The sequence below is a fragment of the Amblyomma americanum genome, chromosome 3 (assembly GCF_052857255.1).
Source record: "Amblyomma americanum isolate KBUSLIRL-KWMA chromosome 3, ASM5285725v1, whole genome shotgun sequence".
NCBI lineage: Eukaryota > Metazoa > Arthropoda > Arachnida > Ixodida > Ixodidae > Amblyomma > Amblyomma americanum.
Window position 1 is genome coordinate 224,195,933 of NC_135499.1, and position 27,855 is coordinate 224,223,787.

A 27,855-nucleotide genomic window follows, 5' to 3' on the forward strand; every position below is an offset into this window, starting at 1 on the left:
CACGGTTTGAGACATAAATACGCCTGCGCCTCTGGTGTCTGCGAACCACCGAGTCTCACAATCCTAATCTGGCGCAAACATTTTATAGGGGCAGCCGCCCCGCGCGCACGAGCTTCAATATTAGTTAACCAGCCTGCTAGTTAGCACGTCTCAGCTGTATTCTGATGACTCCGCTGACGACACTCTGGCGAGAAAAGCGCTCTTCTAACTAAAAAAGCCTATCTTTAAAAATTTTGTAAAATCTTAGGTGAAACACCCGGTACACATCGCAATTCAGCAGTATGTTCTAGGCTGGGACGTTGCCCTCACAGCGTTTTCAAGTCTCTACTGGGTGAACTGCACAATTAAAATTCCCAGTGAGACGAAAATGGGTGCCCATTCAAGAAATAAGGCGATAGTGAAGCAAATAGGTCGTTGATTGGGAAGTGGTCCACGGCTGCTCAGACAATTCCGGCGCGGGTTTTCCGATTGCCCTCGTTAAAGTCGATGGCAATCAGCTTCCCCTCAGGGCAAGAATACAGCGGCTGATCGAATGCGCACACAGTGTCCAAAAGCGACGTCATGGCACTGAACGGCCAAATGGACGGGCTGCACAAATCCGGCAGTCAGCTGCCATGCACAGCGAAAACTTCTTCACAATGGAGTCCCGACCCGTTCTGAGACCAGAATGCAGGTGAAGCCATAGAGACTTCCGCAGTCCGAGGAATTTCGCGTGTCTTTCCTGGACAGTCTTGCCGTAATAAAAGGATTAAACACACATCTGCCAAGTCACTGCTTGGCAGGCGCAAAACACCTGCCGCACATACCAGTCGCGAAGAAGATGGAGCGCAGCTAAGCGAAGCTGCGGTTATAGGATAGCTGACTTCCACGTGACTTCCCCGAATATATCGTCAAATCTTTAAACTTTGGGAGGAAAAAAATCAACTCCTCCTCAATGGATAAAAAATAGAAGGCAGTGTGGCCAAGGTTTTGCTGGAAGACGTTTACACGCAAGTTCAAATGCCGCGGAAAAGGCTGTGGACGGTTCACAAAACTAACTGAAGTTGTAATGAGCGCAATGCGCTCCATTTCAACAAGCTCATATGTCATGGTCATGTGTATCGACCATGGCCATGTAATCGAGTTACGAGTTCCCGCTCACGTAGACCGCCCTTCGGCGCGGCTGTGAGCCTCAGATAGAGAGAGGGGGGAAAGGCAGGGATGTTAACCAGAAAGGTTAAATCTAAACCAAGGATGGCATACAAAGCATCCCTTATCACGACCAATTTCCGGAGCTTTGGAGCTATCCTGACTAATGTGATTTCCCAATTCGTGCATTTATTTGTTCACTTACCCTTCAACACTCGCAAGCAGTTCATTGCAATGGATGACTAGAAAACAGAGTTGTAAAATGCCGTGTAGATCGTAAACAAAAAATTGGCAGTGGCTTAGCGCGGCCATGCCAGGATATATGTAGCGTGAGGTACGTTTCCCTGGCTGAGCTGGTTGTGGTCACTGTGTGTTTAGCAAAGAGAGGCATTGGGCTCCATCTCGGCGGCTATGCGCCGTCTATTAAGCTCGGCAGTCTGGCATCTCCGTTTGGCAAGCCATTCCACTTTTTGTTGGGGCGTCTCCACTGCTCTCTTCGCCTTCTTGCGCTCATTCTCTCTGTTGAGTGGCCAAGTGCCAGGCGACAGCCTCAGGATCGGAAGAGTTAATCTTCTCTTGTCTATACCGCCGTTAAGCAGCGGCTGGACTCTCCTTCTCTGAATGCATGTCAAACGTTCTGATGCAGATGTCCATTACATCTTTACATCATTGCAGCATTGCTTATAGAATACGCAATGCTGCCCATGTGACGCCCGGTTCCAGTGATAGAGCGGCGTGCGGCGAGGAGGCGACGAAGCGCGCGGCGCACCTGCTGCTCCTCTCCGGTTGCCATGGTAACGGCGCATGCGCACAACTGACCTCTCCCAGCCACCGCGAAATGCTCGACTGGTAGCCCAGTGTAGCTCTCGCTACAAAAAAGAAGCGCCAGGTCTCCGCTCCGGCGACGCTTACTGATGCAAAAATGCGCTGAGGCGACAAATAGTGTACCCGCCACGGTGGCTCAGTTGTTAGAGAGCTCGGCTACTGGTCCGGAGTACTATTTACATAGCGTTGCAGTGTTGCATATAACACTGATGTAACTTACACAATAATTTTATAACATTATTCTAGTGTTCGGTGCTGCCTCTGCTGTCCAGCGATATATGTCAAGCGCATTTGCTAGAAGCGACGCTTGGAATGTTGCTGCCTACGCAGGAAACCGGCAACGAGAATAAAGTATCATTGTATTGCAAGAAGTTCTTTTTTATCCAGGCATTTCACCTGGTACTTTAAACTTTATCGGCTTTCTTTACTGCAGTTCCACTTCCAGCTTGCAATGTTGAGGCCCATATGAAATCTAAAGTAGGAAATGTAGAATATCCTATCGAGAGCAACTTGGGTCGCGGTACAAACGTAGTCTATGCGTGTTCCCATTGCGTTGGTCGGCACCTGGGGCCTACTAACCACAGCAACATTGAACATCCGCGACATCTAATCCATGAGCTTGCTTGCTTGTGAAATATATTTATTTGCACAATCAAAGAGGACGCGGGCTGGTGAAGAAAGAGAACAAAACTAGCCTCTGTCCTGTAGCTCTGTTTCACATCTGCGCCTTTTAGTCCGCTATTAATCACATATTTAAGAAGACAGAAATAACTAGCCCGAAAAATGTTTTCATCTCGCTCCCCTGCGCCTTCCGCTACCGAAACTGACACTGCGCAGCATAGTCCCAGTAAACAACAAGTAGACAGGTTTCACCAAAAGTTTTACGTTGTAGCCGATAGTTAGACAGCATATATGGTGTTGCAATGAAGATAACTGATGAAATTCATAGGTCACTAAGCACGAGCCACCGTTGCCTTGGAGTAGGCTGCAGTTGTTCTTGAGGAGGTGCATGACAACCAAGCTCGGAGGAGAAGTTTGTGAAGATAGGAGAGGCGTAGTAGCACACCCAGATAGCCTGCGAAGTTTTGCGGTACGTTTTGTTTTCGGACCAAAGTCACTTTAATCGGCATTGTGCGTACATTTCACGTGAAACTTAAAATTTAAACTAGAGGCTTTACTTCTTTAGAAAAGACTACCTCATCAGTGAACAAGACTTCCGTGTGGAAGTCGAAACGTCCTTCCATCTTGACAACACCTTTTGGTCGGCGCTTCATTATTTTCGCCAAAAATTTTGAAAATTGAAAAAAATTGTAAGATGCTTTTACAGCAGCATTGAAGGTAGTGGTCCATTCTTCTAATATGTAGCAAATTTTTTTAAAAGTGTTTTCATTGGTCGCATCGAACAGTAAGACTCCCATAGAAAACCAGTTGACGATAGTTCGACGACAGCAAATACGTTAATAGAAGAAAAATTCAAGACTGCCGTAAGGTGATCAGTAGATATACTGATTCTTATAGTGATATCTTACGTTATATAAAAAAAAAACTGCGTTCATAAATGGTTTCCCGCTCAAAATGGCTTTTGTTCAGAATTGCTGGGTATCACAGAGCTAGCTACCAAAGCGGTTTAGCTCATTAATCAGAAAAATTTAATAAAGCTTTGAATTAATTTTCTAGTCCTGCATTCTGCCGTGAAACCACCCTCATGTTACGCCTTCCTCGGGCCTCGTCATAACCTCTCCATTCCACGGCAGCCACCCTCTTGGTTCCTGCCGTGGCATGCACCTTCCGGTTGAGCATTCCTCCACTCTCGCCATAGCCTACCAAGCCATTAGGCCATCCGTCGCCTCTCCCCCTCTTCCCTCTGGCACTTTCCGTCTCCCTGCTTGCCCCAAGTTCTCCTCCCTGCACCTGCCACGGTGGGCAGGAGGCAAACCAGTGGCCCTTAATTTAATTGAATATTATTTAAAAATTATATTCATTAAGTTGAAATATCCGTCAAGTGATTGATGTCTTACGGCTGACGCTGTAGATTCTACAGTACAATGCAGGGCTACATCGCTAAACTAAAGCCGCAACAGCTTTCGCTCAAAAAAAGCCGTGGGGTCAAACCCTCGCTTATATGCCCCAGTGTGACTACGTATATTGTGTACCTGCCTCAAGGCTGTTTCGAGCTTCAGAGCAGAGGGGAAAACGATGAGGACTGCAGGTGTGATGTCCACCCGACGAGCTCTTCCCACGTGGAATGAGCGTGATCAATTTGTGTATTCATCGCCTTAATCACCTTACTGCTGCCATCTGTGGAGCGTGTGGAGAATACTGAGCGCTAAGCTTCGGCACCGCTCGACAAACAGCCCACGATCCAAGCAGCGACAATTCAATGGGACAACACAGAGTCGCCAGGCGTACTATTAAAGTGCGAGGTAGAGACCGAGGCTGCATTCCTGTAGTGAAAGCTGCAATGAACAGGTGCAGAGTGCGGACCTTCGCCAGGACACCCCTGATCGAAACGAACGTGCCACAAGCAGAGCTTAGTTTCGGTCCTGTTCAATTAGTACTTTCGTGTTTTCAATTTTCGGAAAGCCTGAACATGCGGGGCTGTCGAACACTTGCTGACAGCAGCGCCCCTCTCGCGGTGCCGCGCTACGCTCCGCCGCCCGCGAGGCGCGGGCCACACACCGGGGCCTAGCGCCAGCGCTGGCGGTCGCCAACGTGTAGCGCGGGCGGTGAGCGCGAACTTGAGCGCGCGCTGCGGGCCAGCGCCGTCCGGCGGCTGCTGCTCTTCCCCTCTACCACCTCTCGCCCAGCGGCCCCAAGTCCCGCCCCCGGCCGCTCCGGCCGCAGAACCGCGCGCGTCGCCGGCGCGCCACCCAACCTGCCTCGGGAAGGCGCCGAGTTCGACCGCACCGCGCCAGCAGAGATCGTTCGCAAATCGGGACCGCTGAGCATCGCGATGAGACAGTGATCTACTTCGTGCCTCATCGGGGTCCCCTCAACGGGAAGGACACACCGCTGCAGCCACCTTGGCAGCGCAAAGTTGTTCGCCGGCCGCTCAACGTCGACGCTTGTGTGACAGACCTGACTGCACTGAGTTTCACCATCGGCGTCACTGCGGCCTCTGCGTTCGTCGTCTATTGTCTCCAGCAGCGAAGAAAGTGTGCCCCTTGTTGTTCCTCACGCCCCAGTGCTGAACTGCTCAAACTGCCGTCGGCTTCCTGGACGCTTCGAGCAGTCGGAGGGGCATTCGCTTCGCGTCATTTGTCGCTGGCAGCGTCAGCGAGCTCGAAGCAGCAGAAGGCGGCCCTCTTGAGAAGCCCATTCTTAAGTCATTACTGCGCTGACCTCCTCTGGGCACAGAGTCACGGCTAGTAGTATCAAGACACGCCTTGTATAGCAAACGCAAACACAAGATCGGCGTCGAACATTTGCACCTCGCAAAAGAAGGTCGTGCTTAGTAATGAAAGAATGCAACGTCGAGGAGGTCAGCATTTCTCCGCAACAAGCGAACATATGAACTTCCGGCAGAACCAAACAGAAGAGAACACCTCTGGTCAGTGCGATACCAGCGCAGCAGTAATCTACAACTGCAACATCACGCTGAATTCGAGAATGCACACCGGTAACACTGCATTGAAGAGCGTTTCCAAAACAAAAGTGTGACCTTAAGTCACTCAACTTCACGAAGACAGATTCAAAGAATATCAACCCCGCCAACTTTGCTAGCCGGCTTTTAGCTTAAGACCTTGTGCAGTGTTCCAAAACAAAGATACGGACCTTACCTTCCACTGCCCACTCGTATTGCGCGGTAAAGTACAGTGGCGCAGCGAAGGTCGTCTGCCCCAGTGAACAGTCATCGGGACGTGGTTCTTGTTGTCGAATGATTCTTCCTTAGAAGTAAGAGCACTGCTTAGGTCTTTCGTCCAGAGCGTAGAGCGCGAACCAAACATTGAACGAATGCCGGACACGAACAGCCTCTTTGTGTGCGCCGCAGCATCTCCGCAGTGAACTTTCCGGAAACCTATTCCGAGCCCCCCTCCCCCAGACTTTTCTTCCCTGTTCTTTGAAGCGTGGCATGACCTCGTAGTATTTGCTGCAGGTGAGTCAGCCTTTAACTTCATTCCTTCATGCGGTCTATGTTCTGGCAACAATCTCCTCAGTTCACTGCATACTCTAGAAAAGTCGAAATGGATTTCCAAAGACAGCTCGAACTTAAGTAGCAAAAACCAACGTTCACCTCTTCTCAGGCGAAGTGCTCACGTCAATACGAATTCCACGCGGTAAACAATACGCACGTAAAGAAGACAGTATCTACGCCTTGCCAGGGGACCGACACCGAGCTACTTACCCTGTCTCAAGTACAGCTCAGTTTTACTTCGTATCGGTCATTGGCCTCGACAGACCCGACTTGAAAACATACTAAGCAGCGCCGTGTCCCGCCTGTTCGCAAGTTCCATATTTCGCGTTGTTTTGCTAACATGAAGCGCTTTTACCAAGGCGCTTTTACGTTGTTTTTCAACCACTTGGCCCCTTATAACTAAACGCGGCAACAAAACCGTCACGCGAACAAAACCATTGCTGCGAGCAGCGCGTAGCAACAGAAAGCCTTCTCCAACGACGCATCTTTCATTTTAATACCATCCTGGCCATCAGGCTTTCTTTAACACGTTCGCGCGTTTTGCGCTGATTTGGCTTCTTTTTTTTTCCTGCAGCAAAGCTCTTCCCAAGCGCGAAAGTCTGTCATTTTGTTGCTTGCCGCCCGCACTTTGGAACACGTTGCCGCGCAGCTGCTGCTGCAAACGAGAAAGACGCGATCACGCGGCCTGAGAAAGTTCAGCGGACAGGATAGCCAAAGTTCACCTTCTGTCGTTACCGAGTGCTCGCGGATAGCGTTTCATATTTCCTGTGCTCGAAGTAGAAGGCCGTTCGGCCTGTCGTTGTCAGCTGCGTCAAGTGCGCGGATGCAGCATAGAAGTATCGTGATATCTTCTCATGCTACGCAGTGCCGAACCATTTGTATACGTACAGTCTTTGTCAAAAGTATGCAGCCCAAGAGGTCTCCTTCTGAGCCCTGCGGCGCGGCTCATCTTGCATACTCAGGGGCCCTAATCTCACGAAGGCGGGAGGAACTTAGGTCTTAAACGTTCCCAAGTTTAGGACTGTCAAATTTTTTTAAGAGCCCCGCTACACGGCTTGTAAGCGAACCCCTTGGGCTGTATATTTTTGACAAAGACTGTTCCTATACAGACCAGCTATTAGACTTGAGCCAAGTTAACCTCAGATTGCGCTGAAAATAGTAGAAAACTGTCCTCAGTGCTCCCTGTAAACAATTCCTTTGGCTTTCGTCAATCCCTTCAGGCTCCAACTGTCGAAGCGCTGCCCCTCCAAGAGGTAGCATTAAAAACGAACGAAAGTGTGGGCCATAATTCTGTTGCTCGAAACCAAAACTTCGTATCACCCATTCACTAGCTATTCAGAGATAGTTTGAACAATTCCCTTTTTGTGAGGTAGAATAAGGTTTCATCGTCATACAAGCTCAAAGGATGCACCTTTAACTCAACCCGCGTTGTTCCACACCAGTTTGACTGAACTGAATGCGATCAAGCGAAGCGGGAATACCTCTGAACTTAGCGTGGTCGTTCAGGCTTCACAACGGGTCCAGTCTCACGCTTTTGTGATGTACCAAGTGTAGACCGTGTACTGATTCCCCCATCGAGCTTGGGTACGAGTTTTAGATGTAAATTTGTTTCCTGCAGCCTTCATTTCCTGATGAAAATGTAAGAAGTCGCTTTGGGAAAAATATGTAAAGGAAAAGGGGGGCGTGCATGTACGACTATAGCCTATGACTAACTATGACTAAAGGAACGCCTGTTTTGCCAGAGAATGCTGTGGTAACTACTGCACGAAGCATGAACTTGAACAAGCGGAAAAGTAAAAGGGAAACCATCAATACGGTGACCAGTGAAAACAGGGCTCTTACATGAGAAAGTACCTTTCAAGAGTGTACAACTTTCCTCGTAGTGCATACCTCTTCTCCCTCCCCCAAACACTATTCTTTTTCCCTTATAACACTCTGCCATTTTCTTCTGGGGGTATGTATGTAATTCTCAAGGATGATAGCAACGGCTCTGACGAACACCACGCCGCCCCCTTTCTCCATTTGCGAAAATCTTTGGTTCGGAGACAATCTTTCCAGCCGTATTTTACCGTGAGTTAATGCACGGTTGGCAGTGGCCATTAGGAGCAATAAGTCTGCACGTGGCTTCAAGAAAGGGAGCAGTGGCTGAAGATTAGAAACAGCAGCAATGACCCCAGGAAGGGCAGCGACAAAAGTCGAGAGTATTAGGGGTCTCTTATGCTCAATAAGGGAAAGAAAGTGTGAAGCGGAGGTAAAAAAAAAAAAACATCTTCGAGAATGCCACACTGGCTATTAGTGGGGATGGAACGGCTGCACTGCAGTTTATTTATTTACTTATTTATTCTATATACCTTTTAGAGCCTAACAGGGCATTGGACAGGGGTATAAGTCCAACATGAAGCGATATAAGTGTAGGAGAAACGAATAGCAAAATACACCACAAAACGGGGGGCGAAAAAGAAGAGGAGACGTATTGGACCAGGCAGAACTCAGAGGCAGAAAGTCAATATATGTGTGAGTACGCATTAAAAATGGCAAATACAAAACTTAAGAATAGCAGTTTTTATGATAGAAAAGTGAGTGATTGTATAACGCACGAAATGCCAATACACAACGCAAAAGCAACGAAAAGAACTTAAGGAGACATTAGAACAAAGATTTAACATATCGTGATGTAATTTGATATAACACTTGCGCAGCAGATTTTGGCATGATTGATGGTTGAGGATGGATGCGACAATGTCACGAAGATCATTACAAAGAACGATGGCGCGTGGAAGTGCAGATTGTTGAATGCCTGGGTTCTGCATGCAAGCGGCTTGAAATGCACAACGACGCTTTAGAAGCAAGTAAGGTGGCTTGGCGCTCTAATGACATTAGTGAAATAAGCATAAAATACCGATTGATAGGCAAATGTGTAATTTACTAATCGCTTGAGAGAGATGTCAAGTTTGATCTTCGTAATGGTCGAATGTGGACTAATGTGTGATGAGGCGAGCGGCTCTAATTTGTACGGGTTCTACCATGCTGACAAGTAATTAGTTTTGATACGGGGATAATGTAGATGATGCGAAATGTAACTTCGTATGTATTCCTTCGTATGTATGCATGAATGTATTCGTATGTATTCCTTCGTAACATTGGTCCGTGAGGCCTTCCAAAGGCTCATTCTCTCCTGAAACGCAGCGCGAAGTCGCGGACGATGAAACACGGCGACACAGAAGCGCTCCGTTCTGTTTCATGTATGTGAGAACGAACCCATACCACTATTCCGATTTATTGCTCTTTTAAGCGCATCTGAAGCAGAAGCCACGGGGATTGAACGACATAACAAGGCATTCAGTCACATACGTCACAATCTTTCTCAGAGCATCCATGTTTCCCGCAGTTGCTTCTTTCAGTGGCAAACTCGAGCCTTTAAGCTATCGAGTGCTGTTGACGTTGGGCGTGCCACTAGACCGCGTGGGCACTGCCTGTCGCCGGCAGTGAAAGGTCATCACTTGGCTGGCTAAAGCGAACCACTGGCTTTCGCTTCTTTCGCAAAGGTTGCTGCGTGCCAAGTAAAGCAGCGTTCTGCGCAGGAAGTACTTCGCGAAGTCGCGGTTAGTCCTCTTTGTTTTCGAATTGCGCCCACCTACGATGAACGAAGTCAAAGAAGCAAGCCTATGAAAGAAGCAAGCCCTAACGTTAAAGCGGAAAAACTTGCCTCAAGGAATGGGCTGGGAGCAAAGGGTGAGCATACGCCGAACGCTGTCCCCTTTGCCAGGGGTCTCAAAATCGCGCGCCCTGAGGCCTTCCCATGCGGCCCGTCTTTGCTGAATATTTCCGCCTTTGTTCCGGAAGCGGCAGGCCAGTAGTGGCTTGGTTTCTAACCCATCCGTATAGCGCACCTCTAATGTGTTCACATTTTCACACCGGTCGGTTCCCCATCACTTCTACTTTGAGTAGGCATATTCCAGCGCGAACATGTGGGCAGTAATCACCATTATCCGTAGATATGTCGGCGTCTGACATTCACTACGTTCGAGGCAGCAGAAAAAGTAAAGGGGTCGTAGGCGGCGCCATGAGAGGTGCGCTGCTCCCTCCCATTTATGTCTTTCCTCCCTTCTCCTTTCCGGATAATGGCCCATGAGAGACAAAAGGCTGCCAATGGGGCCCGCGAGGCGAGAAGAGTTCAATACCCCTGCGCCAGGCAGGTCCGGTGTGTTTCATCATTTTATGCATGCCTATTACAAGAACTAGTGTCTACCCGTGCCTTCCATTCCGAAACCAGTGTGTTTCGGACGCTGTCTTTTTCTGGGTAACCGGAAGGCGTTGTGTCTTGTGGGGACGCACTGACAGGGGCAGTGATTGCATATGAGGTTGTTTGGCGACTAAGGAAATTTTTCGGCCACACTTGAAAAGGCAGGATTCAGCTGGTCCACAATGGCGCACGCTGGGTCACGTTGAAATTGAACTAGGTCGCGAGGAAACTACACAGGATGAAGTTGGACGGCGCTGGTTCTAGTCGACTTTTGCGGCCAAGGCACGCCTCATCGTTCAACGAGAATTTGCGACCTGCATGTTTAGCAAATTGCATCCCAATTTTTGCTCCTTAAATGAATGACCTCAGGCTCTCATTGAAAAATTATAGGCGATCAATGCGATTGATGTGGCACAGTATGTGTTAGCATGAGTGTTCCCCCCGAACGGAGTAGCCGCTGCCACTGACGGTCTCATACAGGGCTAACGGATGGCGTGATCCAGTCCGGTAATCTCCGTGTGACACGCCGTACCCCTCTCCACTCTCCTCCACCCGTCGCCTCCAACCCTCTCTTCCCTCTCCCACTTTCTCTCTCTGCTCTGAAAGTGAAGAGGAGCATGTGCTCCTCTCCACGTTGCCACCTCCAAATCAAGGATTAAGACGGACGGACGGATGGAAGATTTTTCCAACATGGGGGTTCTAATGCTAACGCATTAAAAAAGTGAAGTTTTCATATTTGCCCCGTCATAACCAGAAATCTACCGCCGCTATAAATAACCGCAGGTGCCGTTACACGAAATATAATGATTGGATATGAATACACGATCGCAGAGGCCGTGGCATACACACGACTCATTTTCTTCCCAAAATATTCCCGTTAATGCGTGCGCATTTGACGAGTTGTATCCTACAGCGTGTGCATTCACCAAGGTTTGTTTTTCGCTAGCCGTTTGCGGCTTGCGTGGCTATTTGTTAGAAAGTGCTAAGAGAACACTGAAGACACGATGAAGTTGAGCTGTATCGATAAAATACGGCGTTGGAATCACGGAGTGACTACGCTCACTTAAAACAGAGCTTTTATAAGGTAGAAAAGAACAGGGGCCGTATTCTTTAAGCTGTACATGTTGCCTTGCGCCATTTCGCGTCGATTCAGTCCTCTATCAGCGGTCACTCAGATATGTCCGCGGCTTTCAAGCGTCTGTGACAAGCGACTTGGCCAGTGGGTGGTTCGCAAGCGGCCCTCACTATTGGCTGAAATGGATGCATCCAATGGTGAGGCGCATAGCAGCCCTCTGTCAACAGCAGGCGACCGCACCTGACCACTGGCTGCCATTGGCTACTATAGGCAGCCAATGGTGAGCTCCTGTTGACAACCGCCCAATGGCCGTGTCGCTTGCCACAGACGCTTGAGCGCCGTGGACATACATATCTTATTCATCGCTGACAGGGGACCGAATCGACGCGAAACGGGCAAAGGACAGCTTACAGAATGCGGCCCCAGGAAACAATGCATACACGTCGCCACCACCGGCCGATATCACAGGTAAAATGCGTGCGTCGGCACCGATTATTCCACGTGGATCCCAGAGGCAACGCTACATCGCTATTCACTTCAGAACGGTGGAAACCAATTCTTCTCGGTGTAGACAAGACGAGTTTTAATCGAATGGTGGGTTAATTTTCAAATGAAATCTTCTCAGTAATAAATGCGTCTTTTGCTGGCGGGCAAATTTCACCACAGGCAGACACAGCCAGAGGATCAATTTTTACTCAGAACAATAATCGGATGGAGTTGTCCTCAGTGCCCCTTTAACAACTCTGCCGCAAGCATAAACGCTACGCTCTAAACACTAATGCGCCTATATGGGAATGAAAAGGGAGTAAGCTCTCCTCTAGCGCACTTCCTTTTTTATACAACAGAGGGCACTAGAGGACAGATTACTCACCTTTCTACTCATTTCTGTTTAGAGAGTAGGACAGCACGCAGGTAAAAACGGATATGTGCAGAAATAACCGCTTGTGTTACCTGCGGCGAATGCTTTCGAGTTGTGCACGTCGCGAAATATTTAAACCTTGCAACACAATGTTATGAATGTATTTAGCACACTCACTCAACGTCGCGACATCTTCGGAACACGCTGAGCGCCAGCTACGGCACCGAATTCCGCAGCATCTGTACAACATACATCTTGCACACAAACAACTGCTCTTGACATGCCGCTTCTAAAGCAGGGCTCTAAGCAGCCCGCCGTAGTGTGCTTCTTATATCCACGATGTTAACCAGGATATTGCTAAGAGTGCAGGAATCATGTCAATATTGTATTTCCTTCTATGACATCGCTCCTCGTTGCTCATAATTTCCTCTCCGAGATTTTTTCCCCTGATCCCTCCTTTCCCAGCCAGCACTTCCTCGCTGTCTGCTAGTACAGCCCATACTTTCATTTCCCGTCACCTATTATTTCACCTTGGCCACCTCTGCCGCACTCTTAATACTTATTTACTATTGAGTGCCGCCGGCTAATAGCCGCGTACCAGCTGTGTCTCATTATGATTTGCTTTAATACTGTTGGACTGTATTCCGCTGTGCAAACACCCATGTTAGGAAGCGGCGATCATCTCGTGCGTGTTCCATTCCGGTTTTGTGTATACAATTGTAAATTTACACAAGACTCGCAACCTGAAACCAGCTCCCGCGGCGTTCCTAAGCCGTATACAGATGAAAACAGAACAGACGTCATGGGAACAGCAGGGAAAAAAAAAAGAACCTAGCTCGCAATGCCTGAGTAGGGCGCGACAAAACTTCTCCGACGCAACACACAGGGCTCTCGCAGCGAAACTGTTGCGACAAAAGTTCTTGACGCTTCGCGGCAGCTCTTTATCGCGCGTCACGCGCACCGTGAAATCGCCAGAAACGTCCGTCGCCAGAAGCGCACAAAGCCAAGGCTCGACGTGTAACCTTTTTAATCGCGAAGGTCTGCGCGACCTTCGAGCCCGCGGCCGAATGCCGCCCTCTCCAGAAGAGCAAAGTGTCCGCGCTCCCGTGTCCGGCGGCGGCGACAGCGGAACGCAGACCTTCCTCGTAAACGCAAGTGCGTGATACTTGACGCCTCCGCTCATTGGTGAGACCGCACAGAAGCCGCCGCGTGGTATCGGGCCTTGCATCTCTTGGAAGCGAATGTCGCCGAGCAGCTTTGGAGCGCTTAATAACTGGTGGGCGTTGGCTCGCCAACGGCGACGGGCACACGTCTCGTAATTAGTCGCTCGAACACGCCGCGTAAGCACGTGTACAACAATTAGTTGACTGATTTATGAACTGAAATCGCTCTTCGTGATTTTGTTTACCTCACTGTTCGCACTTTGTTGGAGCCGCGAAATCTTGCCATAATGGAGCCGTCGTAGGATATTTTGCAGACAGATGACAGAGTAGCGCCCGGGTTATGAGCGAGGTCGCTATTCGCCGAAAAAATTGGCGCCACTAGCGGTTCTTTAACCCGCTCCAAAACATGAGCAAGCGAACGCTCTCAAATAGCGCATCCATCAAAATGCGGTTGCCGAGACGGCGGACACGCGGCGACGCCTCGCTGAGCAGCGGCACACTTGGCAGCTCAGCCACTGACGGCGGCGGGTCTTTGGCAAATAAAGCACTGATATTGCGCCTCGGGCTGGAATCGAGTTATAGCATAGGTTAGCGATGATGTGAAAGTCACGTCAAACTGTCGGGATACCGGCCCGAAGGGGGCCTTCTAGTGAGAGAGCAGTTTAGTTGTTTATTTATTCGATATGCTGTCACGAATCGAGTAGGTGTTAAAAAAGAATGGCGTCAAAGAAATGCAAAAAAATGACAATGCGATGCTGCGCCTAGCTATTACAAAGTGTGTTACGCAGCTTCGATCACAATTTGCAAGCAATTTGCCGAATTCCGCAAAGAGAGCAATAAAATTTAGCTACTCAATGAAAATAGTCGACATATTGAGTGACAAAGCAAGAAAAAAAGAACATTTCGGTCTGTCTCTTCTTCGAAGTAGGAGACAGCGTGAATCCTTCGCAGCAGCAAAATTTCACAGGAGCAAATGGTTCACAAGAAAAAAAAAGTTTTATGAAAAAAAAAGAAAATAAGAATGACCGCGGCTGAAATCCAGGAGCCAGATGACCTCCGATCACTTATGGTGAATTCCAACCGCAGGCCCGGAGCGGTCTGCACGCTCTGTGACAGAGCGCCTGAATCCGGCGCAGAGTGCGTGACCTGAAATTGCGATTGGAGTACACTTGCTCTGGCCAGAGCATCTAGGTGGCGCTCGCGAACTGCTGGAGGAAGTACCCGCCATTCCTTGCTCTTGCCCGCGCTTTTCGCGCGATTCACTTTTTGAGTCCATAGCAGCGGGCGAAGCTGATCGTCTGCTACGCAGCGCGGAGAGGAGCCGGCGCGGCGGACTCGACAAGCCGCCAGAAATGGCGGGCGCCGCTAGCGCCGCTGAAAAAGAACGTCACGCAAACTTCCGGTCGACTCCGCCGATTTCGGCGGAGCAGTCCCGACTGCTCCACGGAGCAATCAATGCTCGGCAACCGGTCCCTGTCTACGATTGGAAGACGCGATCAGTGGCTCAGATCTGCGTTTGTAATACAGTTGCTCCGAAAAGAGCAGAAAACGTTGCTCCCGAAGTGCTCCAACTCTGCGATTGGAAGTCACCATTAGTTCGCATGACGACGGAAGTGATAAAAGTGCCGTTTAACCGTAGTGGAAACCGGAGCACGACACTTCTTTGTGACGCTTGTGCATATTTTCGAGTTGACGAATGCTTATTACGGCTAAAAACCTTGTGAGTGTCCCTACTTGCATTGCGAGAACTCCTCAACCAAGTAACGCCTGTGACAGAGTGATGACAGTCTGTCAGCCAAAGGCGCTACACTAGTACATGAAGTTCGACTGAGTAGCGGAACGTTTCGGTTCGCTCCCAGCGTTTAAGTAACGAAGCAATTCCTGAACACGTACAACCGCACCACTTAATCCTATGATCCCATTTGCTCAACGAGCTCCTGAATTACACACTTTAACGGTTGAAAACAATTTTCAACAAAAGAATTTCTGCGTTTATTGGATTTCTTGGTTTAAAACGAGACCTGCCATCCTTAGTTATATCCAGTTCGTGTATTTTCGCCGAATAGAGACTACAAACGGTGAAAATTTTCTTCTCGTGCAGCCTCGCCTGTGATGAGCGTTGGAACCGACGCCTGAATGTCTGACTGCATGAGCGCAACCATGCTGTGAACGATACGAACCGTAGACACTCGAACCTCGTTATAACGAAATAATGAATATAACGAAGGAATAACGGCTCTCCTTTGGAGGCTCGGTCAACACGGGCTATAACGCAGCTACGGCTATAACGCAGTAATCGCCGGGCTCCTTCAACTTCGTTATAACGAGGTGCAACTGTACTTACATTTAGCCTTGCATTACAAGAAAATGCCGCTTCACTGCGTTGTTAGTATGACTATCTTGTTTTATACGAGCATTAGTCAGCCAGGGTGCTCGGGAGTTTCCGGGGACCTACCGTATCTGTAAGAACCGTGTCTTAGCCAGCCATAAACTTACCTGCATAAAAAAAGATCTAGGCATGCCTCATTTAGTGTGTCTTTTTATTTATCTATATTCTTGTTGTGCGTTGCTTCCTTTGACACAGTACCTAAGTTCTGCGTGTTCTTACTAAACATCCGAGTCGCGAGCGCACCGAATGCGTGTCTTTTTTTCTCCTCGTCCCCTTAGTTGGAGCTGCTGTTGTTCAAAGGAAACAATGTGCTCGACTTGTTTCACACCCCGCCCTTTATACGCTTCCCTCCTTCCACCCCATCTCCCCTTCGAATAAGGGGTCACGATAAGCGCTGGGACAAAGAAGAAAGGAAGCGCGTGACGCATCAGCTGCCGTAAGTCCCCAGCATCAGCTGTTGAAGCAGTGCCAGAAGCGGAATGCGCCTCTTTCGAAAACCATTTAACTAAGAGGCGGCTACGACTGCAGCGTCCCCGTTCTGTCACATGTCCGCTCCTGCCATTATCTTGGTGTCCTAAATACTCTTGGTGAAATACTGGTCTATGGCGACGCCTAGCATCTTACTGGCTATTATCACGCTCCGAGCTTTGTTTTGTGTTTTTCCGCTGTTTTCTGGGTTTTACTTCAAAGTTCGAAGCGTATACAGCAGACTAGGTTATCGTGCATCGTATAAATGTCAAGAAGCGAAATCTGCTACATCTCCAGCTTGACATTAACGCGGCCGCGCTTAGCGCTCCGCTGCACCGATCAGTGTGCGCTAAGTACGCGTCTGCCGCGTGGCCTGCCCTCTCCGAAGGGACATAACGCGCGCTGGCGTCAAGAAGGCACGTTTCCTTGCTTGCCGCCTGTATCCACGTTTGGGCCTGTTTCGACGAACTGCCGCTTCTCTGATTAAAGTGGATCGCGCCATCCGGTGCGCTATGCGATCCACAACATCCTCCCGTACTCACGTATGTCCGGATAACTCTCTCATTGATTGGAAGTGCACGCCATCTTTGTTTCTCCTCTGCCTCGGTGCGTGGCCTTCAGTGATTGCTTTTCTCGCGAGCAGCCCGTCTTGATGAAACTCCGGCGGAAAGAACGAAAATTATGTTGCCACACTGCAGCCGTGACCAGTATCAGTATGCCTTTATCTCTTGCGTCTCGTGATTTCGCCTCCGGCGAAGATATCCACCCATCGTGGCAGATTTGGCGAAAGCGCACCATGAATCACGCGAGTGAAGTGAAGTTTCCGTTTATAGGGGCGTGGGCTCCTCGCAGATGGCCGCAGAGGCACTCAGGGTGAGCACCTCTCCGGCACCTCACGACGAATGAGGGACAGCGTGTACGCGCAGCCATTGCACGCTGCTACACTCCCATCAAACGCATTTGCGCCGCTTGTCGTTAATAATCACTGATGGGACTACAGGAAAAGCGCAGTCACTTCCTCACTCTCGTTGAACACCTGAACCACGCCGCCGGGGGAAGGGATGGATTGAGGAGCGCGTGGAAGAAGGAGAAGAGAGAAAGGGGCGACGTAGTGGAAGGCTTCGGATACGTAATGTCGACCACCTGGTCATCTTCAACGTGCGCTGGCTTCTTTCTACCCTTAGTGCAACTCAGCGTGAAAGCAGCGCAAAAAGGAGAGGGATGAAAACCGAGGGGATGGAAGAAGAACCAGTGAAACAATCAGCGGAGGATACGAGGAAAACAAAGTTTCAAATAAATAAATAAATAAATGTGAGAAAGATATCAAAGAAGGGAAAGGGGGCGGTTGAGAGGCGGTAAAAGGAAGCAGGAATGTGCGGCAGTAAAATGTTCCAAAAGAGTAATAACGCGGCTGGCTGCACATTTGTGACAAATATTGTTGCCTCGTCCGTCTGGCTTCTCAACTCCGGCGCCCTTCCTTGGCACTCACCCCGTGGGAGCACCTACTGCAACGCTCATATCCTAGTGGTCGCTTTTTGCCTCTGCTCTTTACGTATGACGGTGTTCGTGCAATCTGGGAAACAGAATAAACAAACAAGCAATAAACGTAGACAGGTCGACCAGAGTAGTTATCATAACCTGACAGCTCTGTCAACAAAATACAAATCTCCTATGGCATCATTCGAGATCCGTTCGCTCTTGCCAACTTGTAGTGCCTATTTCCGGTCAATATTGACATCTGCCCGAGTCAGGAACTTGACCGTGTCAGAGTGTACGTCGACAACGTCAGGGACTACGATAACATACCGTGGAATTCTTACCCTCTTTTCGCAGATAGAGCTCGAAAAATCACCCAGCCCAGATGGAATTTGCGGCAGATTTCTTATGCGCTATGCGGTAGAGTTTGATCTTCACTCTGTCACTGAAAATCGGTGTGATACTTAGACTGGCTGTGCGCGAGGGACGCACCAGTTCACAAAGGTGCAAACAAGCAGCTGGTTGGAACGTACAGGCCAATATCATTAACCAGTATATGCTGCAGAGTAACAGAACGTATTAGAAATAAACGTGTTATGAATTATTTGGAAGATCGTAACCTGCTGTATTTAAGTCAACTCAGATTAATAATAATAATAATAATAATTGGTTTTAGGGGAAAGGAAATGGCGCAGTATCTGTCTCATATATTGTTGGACACCTGAACCGCGCCGTAAGGGAAGGGTAAAGGAGGAGTGAAAGAAGAAAGGAAGAAGAGGTACCGCACTGGAGGGCTCCGGAATAATTTCGACCACCTGGGGATCTTTAACGTGCACTGGCATCGCACAGCACACGGGCGCCTTAGCGGTTTTCCTCCATAAAAACGCAGCCGCCGCGGTCGGGTTCGAACCCGGGAACTCCGGATCAGTAGTCGAGCGCCCTAACCACTGAGCCACCGCGGCGGGTTCAACTCGGATTCAGAACAGGACTTACAACTGTGATCAGGTTGTAGAAATTACACATCATCAAACTACAATAATTACACTGACACTGTGGACAAATTAAGGTTGGCTGGTATAAATGTATTCTCGCATTCCGACTGTCGCGAACCTGTGCAGAAGACTTCCGCGTGCGCAGTGCTTGCCTGCACGTGCTTACAACACTCCTGCAAGTAACGAGGTAAAATAACCCATAATTTAGAGAGTTTGTCCAGTGCAACGCTACCCTTAAGGTAGTGCCTTTGCGTCTAACTTCCAGCTGTGCTGACTGGTGAACATCAGTGTGGGTGCTATTAAAGCACGTGTGCTCGTACCTCTCCTTACAGAGAACGGCAAGACGGGATGGGCGTAGGCTAATAGGCAAGGCAAAGTATGAGGCAGAGGTCGAGAATATATTTTTGAATATACAGTACTTCTCAGCAGACAAGGGAAGGGAAAAGAGGGCCTCGTTATGACATACATACGAGGGAAGCCACCGAAACCAAGGAACCAAGGAACGAAGGAGAATGATTCCACAGCGGCCGCCGCTATGGTCGAGGTGGCGCTAGTGAACACACTCAAGGTTAGCTCAGTTGGTACCGCTCCGGTCGCGAAATTCGGAGGGCGTGGGTTCGGATCCCACCGGTGGCATGTGGTTGTTCTTTATTCTGATTTCTAATCAAATATATGCAATCGATAAAGTAATCGCAGTTTTAACCTCCCACTGATCAACGGCGCAAATTTAAAAGAAATAGAAACATTCCTTTACTGTACTTGGCTTCAGTGGCTGTTAGCTTTTTTCATATATAATACTTCTCAGAACAGGAGTATTGAGATTAATTTCTAGTTTAAAATACAGGGTAATTTTTTTAACGTTTACAGATTTTTATTTCACGAACTCTGCGCGGCACGTCGGTGCTGTCTGTGCAGGGAGATTGTACAACAAGGCGGACATTATGAACTCTACAGAGTTCAATAATTAGACGTATAGATAACTAAAATTAGCTACTGATTTATTTATGCTTCTAGGGGCTAGAATTATAATGCAAAATTGAAGGCCTTCAAATCTAAGGTGAGCACAGTTCATAAAACTTCTTAATCGGCGATGTGGAGCAAAATTTCGAGCGGCAAAAATACTCATGTAAACCCTCGTTGAGCTGGCTTTCCCGCATTGCATATTTAAAAATGCCGTCGCTCGCATTTTTCATGCATCATATAGAGACGTCTATCGTGCATTTCATGATGTAGAAGATGTAAACTTCATTTCTGCGACGTATACCCCGCTCAGACGCGCCAGTTTTAAGTATGCAAGGCGGCGAAGCCAACTCAGCAAGCTGTCAAACGCGTATTTTTGACATTAGGTATATCTAACCGCCCTGCCGATTAAGGAAATTTGAAAACTTGGCTCGCCTTCGATGTTAACGGCCTATAATCTTGCGAAATAACCTTGCCGACTAAAACAAAAAAGTTAGGTGCTTAATTTTAGTTATTTATTCGGCTCGCTGCAGGCACAGAAGGTGATGGTTGTGCTGATGAAAAACTTTGTTTTCTTAATGTCACCTGCATACTCTTTTTTTTTTTCAGAACGTTTAGAATTTACACTCTGACTGTTAAAAACATCGCGCAGGAAATGAGCGTCTGTAATAGTTGCGTGAGTTCAAAATGACTGTGAAAGATATTTATGTACCCAAAACATCTAAGAACTGAAATTCTAAATGCAATAACTGCATAATCAGCGAAGTTTGAGCAGACACCCATGAAGTCCTGATTTCGGATTTTTTTTGTTGGGACTGCCTTTCATGGGTTACGTGACCAGTCGCTGATGTGAGCGGAAGCGCAAAATGCTGCATTTTCATTCTTAAAATAACGAAACAGGCCACTTTTTTTCTATCGTAAGCCTAAAGCTAACCAAAGCACAGGTCTGACAAGCAGCCACTTTCGGAGAGCGCTTTGAACGGCATTCCGAAAAGAGCGACTTGATACCACTCATATTCAGCAACCTTTTCGTTTGCGGGTCTTTAACGAGGAATTACTAAAAAAAATGCCTGAGCACTAAGCGATTGTCACTGCGTCAAATTTATTCGAGGCGCCAATCCGTTCCTTTCGTTCCGACACCCCGCGCCAGGAAGCGTTGAAACCTAATGGCGCGCACAGTTTTACGACGGGGAAAATGCCAATATGTATGCAGGTTTCAAGTTCTTTCCTACGCCGATGTTTCGAAGCATTGTCAGCAGTTTATCCAGAATCATGTGATACACAGGAGTTCCGCGTACGTATTACTTTTCAGTATTTTGTATAAAAGGGCAGGTATATGTGTAAACGCGCCCGGCCAGATAACAACTGACAGGAGGGTCATGAAACTTGACGCGAGAAAGTAGCGATAGCAGTTGGATTTATCCTCGATTATTACTTCGATGTTTTTACTATAAGCCGAGAATTCACGCAAGGGGAATAATATTTTTGGAGGGTGAAGGTGGGCATGGGTGTGTGTGTTTGGGGGGGGGGGGGGAGGGGGGGAGATCAGCAGCCGCCTGCGCTTACCCCGGAACCAACAGCAACGCGAAGCTCTCTCGTGGGCAGCGCAGACAACGAAAAGCTGTTAGCGCTTTACGAAGTCGCGGATGAGAGCGCAGTAATCGCTGCGAATTCGGACACACGGAGCTCTCGCTGTCACGTGGTGTTTCCGAAATTTCGCGGCTTCATTATTGCGCGACTAAATAGGGCTACGCTAAGTCTACCTTTTCAGAAGCGTCCGGGTCGGCACATCTTCATGCAAGACACTCGACAAATTTCCTATTCGCATGTGAGCGTTTAAAGCCATATCTTAAATGTTACTTAATTTATGTCTACAAACTATTGAAGCAAGCAGAACGAAAAAGTAGCAGCCGATACTTAACACAACTACTAACAACACATTAACTTGACTTATATTCGGAAGAAGTTTTTTTTTTTTTTAATCTCCATCCACTTAGCATGGACACCACGTACGGATAGGCTTAATAGCTAGAGGACCGCTGATACTTTGTCTCAAGAATAACGGCTAGTTTTTCTCAATACTTTTACATAGTGGTAATAATGAGCGATTTATAGCGAATGTAACCACTTATCTGAAGTATTACGTCGAAAATTGTAGTGCTACGCTTCATTAAACCCGACGCAGGAGGGATGCGTTCCGCCATGTTGTCAACGATATCCACTTTACCTCCACAAAATACCGCAAAAAGCAAACCGCACTAGCTTGCATGCTTACGAAGGGCACAGGGCCCATGTGCACGATTGCGTTCTGCGCACGCAAATGCGCATTATCGCTCTCGTAAGCTGCTTGCGTGTACGCAAAACTGCTGTGTACGCACAAATAAAACTGTCTATTCCTGCCGAGCAGTACGTTCGCGTGGTGCCTTGCGACGATTGCAGGAACATGAGAGCTCCTGCTAGCTTTTCTAAGAGTAATTCTCCAGATGCACGTGTACACAACCAAGCAATTATCGGTGCATGGTTGTCTCTCAGTGCATCTGCAGTCTACGCCTCTAGGGATGGAGATTATGCAGATGTAACGCACTGAGTGCGCATGCCCACGGTCGGTAGAATATTGAAAGCTCTTCCTTGCGGCCGGACCGCATGCCTGAACAACAACGGCGTATGCCAGTTGAAAAAATCGTTCAGTAAATAGAGAGAGAAAAAGCACTTTATTTGCGGCTTTTACGTCAGCCGGTAAGTTGGTAGCGGGGTTGGCGCACGATGGCCAGCTGGTCTTGCAGCTGGTCTGAGGCGAGCCAAGCACTCCATGAACTATAGGGTGCGGGCAGGGGTAACGCGGTGATTGTATGGCTGATGGGCACTCTAAGAGGCAGTGGGAGAGGTTGGGCGTAGTGTTCTGGGCAGTTGGGAGGACATGAAGGTGTGGTCCGATGACGGTGAAGATATGCCCTAGCTGCTGTGTAAAGCATATCAAGCTGAATTTAGCGTAGCAGACGAATGAGTGATGTGGAGTATGTGGGGTGGGGTGATGAAATGGTCTGTTTATTTTCTTGAAGGTAGGCTTACTGTATATTGATTTGCTTCCGATGCTGAACGGCCTCCTGTCCGGACGACGGGTATGCCCTGAAAATCACAGGTGCCCGGTGTAAATTTTCATTTACACCGATGCTGGGCTCGCTATGTAGTCACCACCCTCTCCCAAACTATTCTCGCACGGACTTTGGACCCCTTCACCTCCCTTCCGTCAACTTCCACACTAGAAATCCAATAAATGGAAGCTGACCTGCAAGATAACGTGAAGTTGACCCCTCAAACCAGGCGCATACGCCGTGCATTCCGATCCTGTGAGGCATGTGTCGCCCTCTTCTGACCGTCTCACGCTGCCGAAGAGTTCATAAAAGCAGAAAATGGGCTTCTGATTTCCATCACAAACAACAAAGCATCTGGTCGGAACAACAAAGGTTTGGAGTCGGAAAGAATATGTAAGTCGCTTACAGGTGGTCATCCGTTAGAGTCCATTTGCCGTGTAGCAATCTTCGCACTAATAATAATAATAATAATAATAATAATAATAATAATAATAATAATAATAATAATAATAATAATAATAATAATAATAATAATAATAATAATAATAATAATAATAATAATAATAATAATATTTTTTACTCACATCATTTCGCACAATACATTCTCCAGCACGCATAAGCGCAGTCATTGAAACCAGATCTCTTTGTTACTGTGAGTTGTAACCCCAACCCCACCATGTATTGAAATCCGGCATTCCGATTGGGTCCATGTTCGGAGGTTAACACACTCTCGTGCTACTCGCGGCGTTTAGACGAAACTAATAGACTAAAACAGGAAGATAATAGACGAATAAAAGTTGCAAAACGACACCGATAGATGACAGGCCAGCCAATGCAGGCGGCACCACCGTCTGTTAACCTCCGCGAAGTAGCCACTAGGACTAGCCAAGTTTTGGAGAGGATTTTCCCCACTGGTGTGATCGAAGAGCTCGGAGTGAAACACCCGGGGTGCCGCGAGCCTGAAGTTGAGACAGAGCAGTGGCGCATGACTGTCCAATTGCGTGTAAAGGCAAGCAATCCTGTGTCTTACAGCATGACGGTTGTGCATGTTTCAAAGCATAATTTGCGCTGTAAATCACCACAGCGCGCAAAAAATTAGTACGGACGGATAGAAAGGCAAAGCAACGGCGCTGAGTGGCGTATTTCAATCCGTCTGGTTTTCTAAGCGTAACATTTCAAATGCATGCTTATGGAAAGTTCTGCAGCAAACTTGTCGTAACCATCACCAGACAGGTGGTTTAATCAGGAGAGAAGCAAAGCAGGCCATTAAAAAAAGTTCGAACCACATAAATGGCGAGGCATGAAGAAAACTTGTAGCGTTATGAAAACTCGCCTCAATCACGAGAAGCCGACAGAAGCAGCGGCCGCCAAAAAGGCAAAGAGGGAAGCGCTCTGTTACTAACGAGGCAGGCCCAGACGCGGTCTACCTGGACTAAGGAGCAGGCCACGAACACGGCAAACCACTGCTAATGAAATGTCGCCCGACTGGCTCCCCGCGATAAAAGCCATCCACGAACTTAAAAGAAGCGGCCGTCAAAACACAACGCACAAAATGCTTACTACGCAGAAAATATGCGCAAATTAACAAAAGAAAAACCAACACAGCCGTCCGCGTAACGTAGCGTGCACCTCCTCTTTGTGTCGAGCGCAGCACATCGCTAATGTCCAGCTCGTTACCCGCCCAAAAGGAACGTATACCGTTATACTCTGCTTATTGGAGGCTGCTTAGCGTTGCACTTTTAAGCTTCAGTGTCGCGACGGAGAGAAGGTTAAAAGGAAACAAAAAAATAGGTCTGTCTTGTCGTGGCAAGTATAGGCGACAGCATGAAATACTTTGCGGGAGCAGCGTAGAGCACATTCTGGGTCATTGATGCTGCTGGCAGCAGTCTTTGAATCGGCCGCGACCAGGTTGTAGCACTGACGGAGGCGGAGTTTGTTCGATGTTCTTCTTTGCACTTGGCGACGTCATCCCACGTTCGCGTGCGGCCACACGAAAGAGCCGTTGCCGCTCAGCCGAGCGTCTCTGTGCTCCGACAAGGAGCCCTTGGTGAGTACCAGACTTTGACGGCGCATGCTGGATTTAAATAATAAAGTCTCTGCGACCAGTTCAGCCCTACACTGTTGCCGAGTCCGTTGACTCGTATTACCCGCGTAATTACTCGGCCTAAACTGTCCCTAATGGCGGGATCTAAAGGTAGCGCCGTTCATTCTGGCCACCTAATCTCTTTCAAGTGTGGTTCATGAGAACGCCTGTTACAGGAACAGTGTTCACCTTTGCGGAGCGGGTTGAGGCTTCAGCCGAGCACGATACTTGGTTCGCACCGGCGTGGGTTGGAATCCAGCTCGAAGCGCTGTGGCATTTTCGTACAGCGCAGCTGCTAAGCGTCCATTCCTGACTTTGGCGGAGGCGTGCGTCCCCTGTAAGAGGGCGAGGAGGAAAGGCGGGGAGGAACATAAGAAAGAGTGGCCAGATTGAAGACCGGGGGAAGAGCATAGTAGAGCGTGTAAGGGGTCGGATTGGAGCCGAGGCAAACTGACGTCTCCCTCTCTCTCTGTCTAGCTTATGCTTATCAAGTTGCACGGGCCAGGACACTTTATTTTAAGGCGAAAGCCTTTAAGCGCTCATGCTCGCGGTGACGGCGTCCGTCCGGCTCATCTTGGCACCGTGCCAGCTACTACCCTCCCCCTCACCGGCGCGCATCCTCCTCGCACCGCCCAGCAGCAGGCGGCGCATGCGCATGTGCGCATAGCAACAGTGACGTCAGTCGCGCCGCTCGCCCCAGTGGCAGCTGTGGTGCGCGGCGCAGGCACAGTTATGTATAGCAACGGGCACTCGAGGGGACACAGTAATCAGGAAGGCTTTCGCCATGCACACTTTAGGCCCACAAGGTGTCCCCGTAGTTTTTTCAGTCCTTTTACGGTCCCACCATACTTTTTGTTCAGCTCATGCGACTGCATGTCTCATTTTTCTCGCTTGCAACTGCATCGTGAGATGTAGCAATAGACGCATCGATCTCGCATTTGAAATTCTGCCAATCGTAAATCGGCTAGACCCACTTCTCGAACAACAAGGCCGCATTCGCCACCATAAGCTTGTGGGCGAGAAGTGGCAGCCGGATGTGCATAAGATATACACCTTTCCATCTCAGCATCGCAAATACAAAATATCATAAAAATACCCCCCCCCCCAAGAAAAAGCGAAAACAGCAATAGCTGTGGTGTGCATTCGCGTTGCAACAACAAGTCGTAACCGAACAGTGAGTTATTTTCTTGTGTATGACTGCGTATATCCTGCGCACGGAAATTCTCCGCACTTTCCACTTTAGTTCCAGCCTCAGTTTTTTCAATGTCCGCTGAAAGTATTTGAACGTGTTGGGGGAACTTCCATGCAGCAGTAGGCAAGGATGCTTGAAGAGTGAACCTGCAGCAGTAGTCCAGTGTCGCCACATTTTCAGCGTAGAGGGACCTAAGGTGTGTGATGGGTTTTTGCTTTACGCCACATCTGCTCTTTTCTCATCAATATTACAACGGTTAATACAAACTACTTCTTTTGAATGAGTACCACGCTCTCTTCTCATGAAATCAAAGTGACCTTTACTAAGTAGACGGACTAAAATTCGAAGCATTTAAGTTCAGGACATCAAGTGGCCATATTTACTGATATGATCACAAACTAAAACCTGTACCGCATTCGATTTAGAAAAGTTGGGGTCGTACACTCGACCACAAGGTTTTATTATACTCTTCAGAACAACTACGATATGCACTGTCATGTCGCAGTGTATGGCATCCATCGTCGTATTGTTATCAACGTCATCAACGGCAGTAAAAAGCTTTTCCTTCGCCGAAATGATTTTAGTGCGCTGAGAGTCGTTGTCGTAGTCATCGTCATTATAGTTAAGAAACGGGCAATGCAGCACACATATCTATCAAAAGTAAGTTTGTAAAAAGTAGGCAGGCTACATGGTTTGCTTCTCACTCGCATAGCGCAGCCTTTGCGACATTCCCTAAATTTTGGAAGGTCCTGAAAGGCGAGGACAAGGCTTCCCCTTAACTTACACACATTTATAACTCCCGGGGTTGCATAAGTACCTCACTATACGAGTGAGAACCAAATCACGCAGCCTGCTTACGTTTGACAAAAACGGTACATGCATTGCTTCCAGTTAGTCCCTAATAGTTACTTACACATTGACGTTGCGGTAAAGCGTTTCGCATACCGGTTTCAGTTTATTGTTCAGTCGCACGATTAGATCAAGCCCACCTTCTGTAGATTTTACTAACTGGTCCCATCTTTCTGGCGACAGTCGCGAGAAAACTAAAGTGCAGTCAGATGCTGCACGAGCATGTTCATACTGATGACGCAATCTTCCAGCGTCCAGCAAAATCTCACCAGTTAATCTTTCCTCCCTGCACTCACGCCAGTTAGTTCTGATGGCCGTAGAAAATAGACGAGATGGGTTGTACCGAAGATTCAAAAACTCCGCGTTAATTTTGGTAGTTCTGCGCCGTACGGCACGACGTAACGGCAGCTGTGCAAACTGCAATTAAGCGTTTGGTCGTACTTTGTGGATTTTTCAGGACAATAGGCTGCATAGTCTACGTTTCGCGGAAAATTGGAATGGACATGCTCATCCAGCGTGGGGCAGAGTAAATGTGAGCTAGCAGATGGGTTTCTAATTCCTACACATCGGCCACGTACTATCATTGAAATACACTATACACAGCAGTTTTGGCGCTGGACATGATGTTGGAACAACCGCTAGTTATGTGAGTGCACGGCAACCGTGTTGCAGCAGCAGAAGCGTAGCTTCACCTCTCCAGAATCTTCTCCGTGTGAAAGCAGACTGTGTCGCATCGATTGAACTCTCACCATGCATCTTGCGAACACCTGTGCTTGAAGAACGGCAGATTGGGCGAGTTGGAAATGCTCCATAATGTTAAAACAGCGCTAAGCAACAAGGACGAAGAAAGAAGGGAACACACACAAAGGCGCTGATCTTACAACTAAACCACACACAAAGACGCTGATCTTACAACTAAGCTAAGT

General features: G+C 48.3%; 1 protein-coding gene across 4 annotated transcripts in view; it reads left to right on the forward strand.

Annotated features, from left to right (window-relative positions):
- The window catches only part of LOC144126211 (parathyroid hormone/parathyroid hormone-related peptide receptor-like), a 333,178-nt gene that overhangs the window by 64,425 nt on the left and 240,898 nt on the right, over positions 1-27,855 (forward strand). The window contains exon 1 of one of the 4 annotated variants that reach the window (XM_077660248.1): positions 4,627-6,049. The exons of 2 other annotated variants lie outside the window; for them this stretch is intronic. The gene's annotated coding sequence lies outside the window, so the exon portion shown is untranslated. Of the gene's footprint in view, positions 1-4,626; positions 6,050-27,855 lie in introns of those variants that run through there. One more of the 4 variants, XM_077660245.1, reaches the window with a different exon arrangement.